The 7500-nt window shown below is 42.4% G+C and overlaps 1 protein-coding gene across 1 annotated transcript in view; it reads right to left on the bottom strand.

The window, feature by feature from the left end:
* Positions 1 to 7500, bottom strand: part of LOC135104374 (FMRFamide receptor-like) — a 92767-nt gene that overhangs the window by 78583 nt on the left and 6684 nt on the right. The window lies entirely within an intron of this gene.

The raw sequence follows: 7500 nt of genomic DNA, 5'->3' as shown, positions 1-7500 counted from the left end.
CGTCCTCCTTTAACTCATTCACTCAGAAGTTAAGAAAATTACCCACTAGTTTATTCAAGACCTCCTTTTGACACTGCCTCACTAAACAAGAACACAGGAAAATAAGGGCAGGGGAGTAATGGCCTTGGTCGACTGATTTCTAGCCACTGATCTATTTCTCAGCAAAATATGATGCTTTTCCAAGTCGTGATGTACACAGTGAAGGAATCAACACTGAAAGTAACTCTTATACTGCGATATGCAACAATTCACCAACATTGAAAAAAAAAAACAAATCTCTATAAGTATTGATAAGAAAGAAAAAAAAAAGCGAATTGAAAGAATAGATTTGGTAATTTCTAGCCAGGATAACGTTTGGAGGTGGCTGTAGAGCAAGCAGAAATGTCTCAAAGTGTTTAGCAATTAGGGAAAAACGTGCAAAATAGCAAATGAACTGAAGAGATCTCAAGCGAAAGTAATTTAACTATAGCCCTCAAGTGAAAACGCTACTGCTACTTCATTATTATGTAGGGAAGCTGCAGGAAGCCATCAGACCTCCACGTGGCAGTTCCTAGTTAGCTTATAAGCGATTCGTTATCATCATACTTTTCGATTTCCTTCAAGCTGACGCTGCAGAAGTCAGTCAGTTAGTCAGTCAGCCGCAGCCCCGAGTTATTTACATAATTCATTGGTGGCGGAGAGCATTTAAGTGGTTCTCGTCTTCTTAATGGCCTCAACGCCTCTTAACTCTCTCTCTCTTTCTCTCTCTCTCTCTCTCTCTCTCTCTCTCTCTCTCTCTCTCTCTCTCTCTCTCTCTCTCTCTCTCTCTCTCTCTGCATTTTCAATTGTCCAACTTCTTTCTTTCTTCGTGCCTTTCTTGCTCTCTCTCTCTCTCTCTCTCTCTCTCTCTCTCTCTCTCTCTCTCTCTCTCTCTCTCTCTCTCTCTCTCTCTCTCTCTCACCTTCTTCCCTTTTCTCTTCGTCTTGCTTATTCTTTTTTTATATTTACTCTGTCTATCTATTCATCTATCTATCATCTATCTATCTATCTATCTTTACATACATCCATATATCTATTTATCCATCCATTTATCTATTTACACATTTATCTCCAATTCTACCTACCTATCTATCTATCTATCTATCTCTCAATCTCTCAATCTCTCCTTCCATCCATCTATCTATCTACCTACTTCACTGCATCAACAAAAGCTCTCTACACATTCACACGATGCAACAAACAAAGATCTAAGGAGAAGCTTCTTTACTTTCATTCCTCTTTCACAAGCGAGGCAAAAGGAGGAGTCCCCAGGAAAGTGATGGGGGCGGACCAACTCACTGCGCCTCGAATCACTGACCGATGCAGCATTTTGCGAATTAGTGATGCTTGCTTCTCTGAGGGGAGGTTAGGCGGGCAGTGCAGTCCTCTCTCTCCTCTTTCCCTTGTTTTTACTGCTTCCGCTAGCTAGACGAGAGCAGGACTAGAGGGGAGGGAAAGAGGGGAGGGAAAAAAATGTGGAAAGAAGTGGTAGTGGGAGGGGAGGGAAAGAATATAAGTTCAGGTATTCATACGTATTCATGCACCGTGTTTACTATTTAAGATTATCGTTGACCAAAACACATTACAAGAGAGAGAGAGAGAGAGAGAGAGAGAGAGAGAGAGAGAGAGAGAGAGAGAGAGAGAGAGAGAGAGAGAGAGAGAGAGAGAGAGAGAGAGCAGCCTTTATGAATACAATGTTCGCTTGTTCCCTGTCACTCCCCTGTCAAGAACAACATACGATATATATATATAGTAGAATATATATAGTATATATATAGTAGAAAAAAATAGAAAAAAAAAATTGCATACGGTTCACTATTAGCGTGTCTCCATCCTGTGAACAAGACTATGAGAGAGGGGAAAAAAGTGGGTAAATAAACAACTCTCATGCAATATTCCTTTTGCTATTTGACCTTCACAATATCATTTACGGTAGAGAGAAGAGATAAAAAAAAAAGCTTCATATGCACTCCTCTCTCTCTCTCTCTCTCTCTCTCTCTCTCTCTCTCTCTCTCTCTCTCTCTCTCTCTCTGTGTGTGTGTCACCGTGTTACCTTTCTGCAGCAATGAGAGACACATGACAGAGAACGCAAGAAAAATATAAGTTTTACGCATCATTTCATTTCTACGTTAACTGATGGGACGATAACAACTTATATGGGAGAGAGATAAGATACTAAAAATTGCTCTTTAATCGCGTCGTTTTCTTCCTTTGGCAACAAGAACGCCAAGAGTGAGAACGCAAGAAAATATTGGTTTTATGCGTTACTTCCGTGCTACGTAAACTCCAAGCCAATAACAACATACATGAGGGAGAGAGATGAGAAGATAAAAATCGCTCCTTAATGGTGTCATCTTTCCTTTAGCAGTAAGAAAGACAAGGAAAAGCACAAGATAATACACGTTTCATGCATTACCCTATCACTATGTTACGCACTTGTCAATAGCAGCATATATAGGAGACAGATGACATGCTAAAAATTGTTCTTTTTTCGTGTTACTTTTGCCATGACAACAGAAGGCACGAGAAAAAAAAGAAAACAATGAAAATACAGCTTTTATGCATTACTCCATCACTCTGTCAACACCAACACTGCAGTATATGGAAAAGAAATAAGATAAAGAAAACATTTTGTCACCTTTCCGCTGGCAAGATTAAAAAAAAAAAAAGAGAGAAAGAAACAAAATAGAAATACAAACTCTATGCATTACTCTGTTACTCTGTCAACAGCAACAGTATACGCTAGAGAGAGAGAGAGAGAGAGAGAGAGAGAGAGAGAGAGAGAGAGAGAGAGAGAGAGAGAGAGAGAGAGAGAGAGAGAGAGAGAGAGAGAGAGACCCTTTACGTATACAACCTCCTCTATTACCCTGTCACCTTCATGTCGAGAAAAACAAATATTGGAGAGAAAGAGAAAGTCACTTGAACAAAAACGCCTCCCCTTCCCGCGGCTCTCTTCTGGCAGCTCTGCGCGCGGGAATGAGGGCACTTAGCCGCAACCAGGAGGGAAAATAGGGGCGGGAAAGAGGAATACAGAGGCTAACTAGTACGCACGGGCAGGTTCAAACTGATAAAGGGAAACAGATTGGCATGACTTTTCTTTTTTATTTCGCCTTAGATGCCAAGAGGGGGAAATTTTGAAGCCTTGTAATTCTACTCCTATATTTTTAACTTTTTTTTTTTATGTTGGTGTTTTATTCCTTGTTCTCTCTCTCTCTCTCTCTCTCTCTCTCTCTCTCTCTCTCTCTCTCTCTCTCTCTCTCTCTCTCTCTCTCTCTCTCTCTCTCACATTTGGAAGTGAGAAGAAGGAAATAATGGAGGGGATAAGAAGTGGAGAGTGATGAAGGGAAACCTTGAGGCCTTGTCACTCCTGCTCATCTCTTTTTTTTTCTTTCTTTCCTTAATACTCGTGTTTCTTCCTCTCTTATTTGGAACTGGGAAGAGGGAAATGGTGTGTGCTGTCATGTGGAGCGGTGTTGTTTAGCATGTGGAAAAAAAAAATAAGGAAAGTGTATTAAGACAGAAAAAAAAAAAAAAACTTCATTCTCTGTCCTTTTGCTAACTGAAGATAAGTGATGTATGGGGGTGAGGAAGCCCTGAAGGTTAAGGAAAGCATAACTGATCAAGATAACAGTGTGGGAGAGGGGGGGAAATAGCTCTTAAACTCCCCCTCACGAACTTGCTTTTTCCTTCCTTTCATGCTGGTCTTTCTTTGTTGTTCTTGGAGTCTTTTGAAACCAGAGAGAGAGAGAGAGAGAGAGAGAGAGAGAGAGAGAGAGAGAGAGAGAGAGAGAGAGAGAGAGAGAGAGAGAGAGAGAGAGAATGGTGACTTGGTTTGGAGGGATGAAAAGTGAGAGGAAATACAAAAAAAAGACAACTCTTTCTTCTCTCCGCTCTTAGCTCAGGTGATTGAAGCGAGGAACGGGAAAGTGCTGTGGAATGAAAGTATGAAAGACGAAAATAAAATAAAATAGCATGAGAAAAAAAAAAAAAAGCTAGTATATTTGTATCTCTCTTTCTCTCAGCGGAATAAAGGAAGCGGGGAGATAGGAGGGAAAAAAAGTCATTGAAATTAAGCACGAGTATATGAAAGTAGATATGAGAGAAGAGGGGCAGCGTCTTGACCCTTCAACAGCCTCCCCATCACGACCCTTCCGACCTCTTTCACGCCCCTTACTCGCCCACTCATTCCCTGCCTCTCCCTGCCCCTCCCTGCCTTTCCTTACCTCTTCCTTCCACTTACTGCCTCTCCCTACCATCCTCCTAGCCTCTCTCTGCACCTCCTTGCCTCTCGATGCCCTTTCCTGTCTCTCTTTGTCTCTTCCTGTCCCTTTCCTGTCCCCTCCATGCCTTTCCCTGTCTCTTCCTTCTCCCTACCACTCCACTACTCTTCCTGCCCCTTGTTATCTCCTCCCTACCTCTCCCTGCCCCTCCCACCCACTCTCTGCCACTTCCTTGTCCTTTCCTATTCTCTCTCTGCCTCTCTTTGCTCGTCCCTCCTCCTTCTCCCTTGTTTCTCCCAGCCTCTCCCTGCCATTCACACCTCAACTATTTCCTTCTACAACCCCTTCCAGCCACCCTCTCTCAACACCATTCTCCCTTCTGCTCATTACGGATCATGTGCCCCTTCCTCTTCTCCTCCCCCTCCTCGGCGCTGAAGATGAAGATGAGGATGGGGAAAGTTGGAACACAAAGTTAAGTCCGAGCTTCGTGAATCTTTTCCGCTTTGACGAGACAGGCAGAGTGTCCTTGGCGGCTCTTAACTTTGTGTAGGGTTGTGTCAGTCAGTCAGGCAGTCAGCGGTCTTAGCGTGACACTGTGCGGTCTGATAGACTTTTTTTTCGCTGCGTGGGTTTGAGTTTGCTCTCTCTCTCTCTCTCTCTCTCTCTCTCTCTCTCTCTCTCTCTCTCTCTCTCTCTCTCTCTCTCTCTCTCTCTGTGTGTGTGTGTGTGTGTGTGTGTGTGTGTGTGGTGTGTGTGTGTGTGTGTGTGTGTGTGTGTGTGTGTGTGTGTGTGTGTGTGTGTGTGTGTGTGTGTGTGTGTGTCGTGTGTGTGTGTGTCGTGTGTGTGTGTGTGTGTGTGTGTGTGTGTGTGTGTGTGTGTGTGCCTGCCCGGAAATACCTTTAGTCTGAACGCCTCGGTGATATTCGTGTTTAATTCGCATAACCTTCACAAGACGTGGAGAGAGAGAGAGACAGAGAGAGAGAGAGAGAGAGAGAGAGAGAGAGAGAGAGAGAGAGAGAGAGAGAGAGAGAGAGAGAGAGAGAGAGAGAGACTACATCTACCCCCTCCTCCACTTCTTTGTACTCTCCAGCGATCACGAAACATCCCCTATAGACATCCTGATGACATCCTTCACGTCACTCGCTGATGTATCGACTGTCTGGTCGGGACGTGGGGAGCATAATGTTGTTTGGCCGCCGTACCCTCGGGAGCGTCACGCCAAAAGACTAAAATGATGGAGGTCTGTAAGTTGGAAAGGGATATAGGAGGAGTGACAAACAAAAATCCTCATCGTCAGAAATCAGGGTTGAGGAAAAATACTGTGTTTAAGTTTGATAAAGTTGGATCTGAAAGAGGTTTATGAAGGAAATGGTTGTCAATCAGTGTGGAATATGAATGGAATAGACTCAATATAATAAAGTTGTTTGTCGCGTGTCAATAAGGTGTTTTAAAAAATGAACTTGACAAATTTATGGATAGGGGTGATAGTGGAAATAGGTAGGTTTGCTCTATACAAATTAGGGATGATAGTGGAAATAGGTAGGTTTGCTCTATACAAGGATTGCCATGTGTAGATCTAATGTCTTCTTGCAGCTCCCCTTGTTGTTTTCTGTGTTACGGCTTATTTTTTTCTCCCTCCCTCAGTTTTCGTAACCCTTGTACAGCCTCCATCCCCTCCATTTCTGTACTTCAGTTTGCCCTTCCACCTTTGTTCCCCTGTCACTCCATAACACTCCTCTCCCCACTACTGCCTTTCCTAATCCCCATCTCTCGCTCTTTTTCCCCTTGTTTCCTTTCCCATCCATTCCTTCCACTCGTATCTTTCCTCCGCCATCTGTCTTTATTTTTTTATGTCTTTTTTTTGTGTTCGTCCTTGAAATGTTACCTTTTTTCCCCCTCTCCAGTCTTCCCACTACCATTTCTGTCATCTTCTTCACCTTCACCTAATTTCCCCAGCATTTACCTTCTCTTTTATCATCCTCCACCTTCCCTCCACCATCATCTCCTCCACTCATACTTCCCTCCATCGTCTCCATCACGCTCCTTCACCGTTTTCCCTCCTTCTCATCTCCTAGTTTCCTTCCGCAACCTTTTCCTCACAACTTCCTCTTCTCCTCCTTCACGGCCTCCCCTGCACCACCTCCACCACCTCCACCACCCGCCACGCCGCAGTAAACATGATGTTACTCTAGAAAATAAACATCTTGAGGTATAATTCAAGTATGATATAATATTTTTCTCCCCCTTTTCTCAATGTTTATGGCGGTGCGTGGAGAAGGAAGGGTAATGTACTGATGATTATAAACACTCCATTATCGTAGTTATATATTTTCACTTTAATGAGAGCAGTGTGTTAGAATCTGACAGCGGTTCATTTTTCTGAATCGTTTAACCCTTTCACTGCGATATGCAAGAGTTAATAGCTCTATAAATGATGTTTGATGTATTTATAAGCATTTACCAGAGAGAAGGGGATTAGAAAAGATTTGATTTTGTAATTTCTCACCGGTATACCGTTTAGAAGTGGATGTAGATCAGTAGAAGATGTCTCGGAGTGCTTAGTGATCGATAAAAGACGTTCCAAATAACAGCGGTCTTAAGTTATAGGATCTAAGTCATCTAGGGAAAGTTTTTTTTTTTTTTTCGGGGGCTCATTGAAGACTTGAAAATCCGAAGTTTCAACTAAGCTGATAAGTCCACACCAATATATATTTTTTCAAGGCATATCAATGTTTTCTTCTTTCTTTCCTATCGATTCCTGGCAGCATTAAATTAGTTAGTACAACTGGTGATTGAAGAAACAAGTACAGATGATGAAGATGGAGGCAACGTAAGTATCATATTTTGGATCAAGAGACCAAAAAGATAAAGGGAAAAAAACAAAAATGGGAGGAACTAATATAACTTATAAATGTGGATATAAGGTGCATAAATGTGGATACGAGTAGTCTAACTGGTCCACATACATACAAATGTTACAATTAGAGGCAATTAGTCCATGTGGATACAAATGGGAGCAGGTGGGTACTAGTCTAATAGCTCAAGTGGATACAGGTGACTACAAGTGGACACAACCAGTTTAACAAACCCGCAGTAAAAAAGCACGAACATAAACAGGGGCTGCCAGGTATAGATAGGCCTGATATCCTCTTGCAACTCTCATTTTCTTTTGCTCTTATACTCAAACAACCAAAAAAAAAAACTCAAGTCCAATGTTTATATTAAGACTAGCAGCAACAGAATCGATGGTGATAAGGTATTC

This window comes from Scylla paramamosain, chromosome 10, assembly GCF_035594125.1.
Source record: "Scylla paramamosain isolate STU-SP2022 chromosome 10, ASM3559412v1, whole genome shotgun sequence".
In the NCBI taxonomy this organism is placed as follows: domain Eukaryota; kingdom Metazoa; phylum Arthropoda; class Malacostraca; order Decapoda; family Portunidae; genus Scylla; species Scylla paramamosain.
Note: the sequence above shows the minus strand (reverse complement) of the source record. Positions and strands in the feature narration are given on the sequence as shown.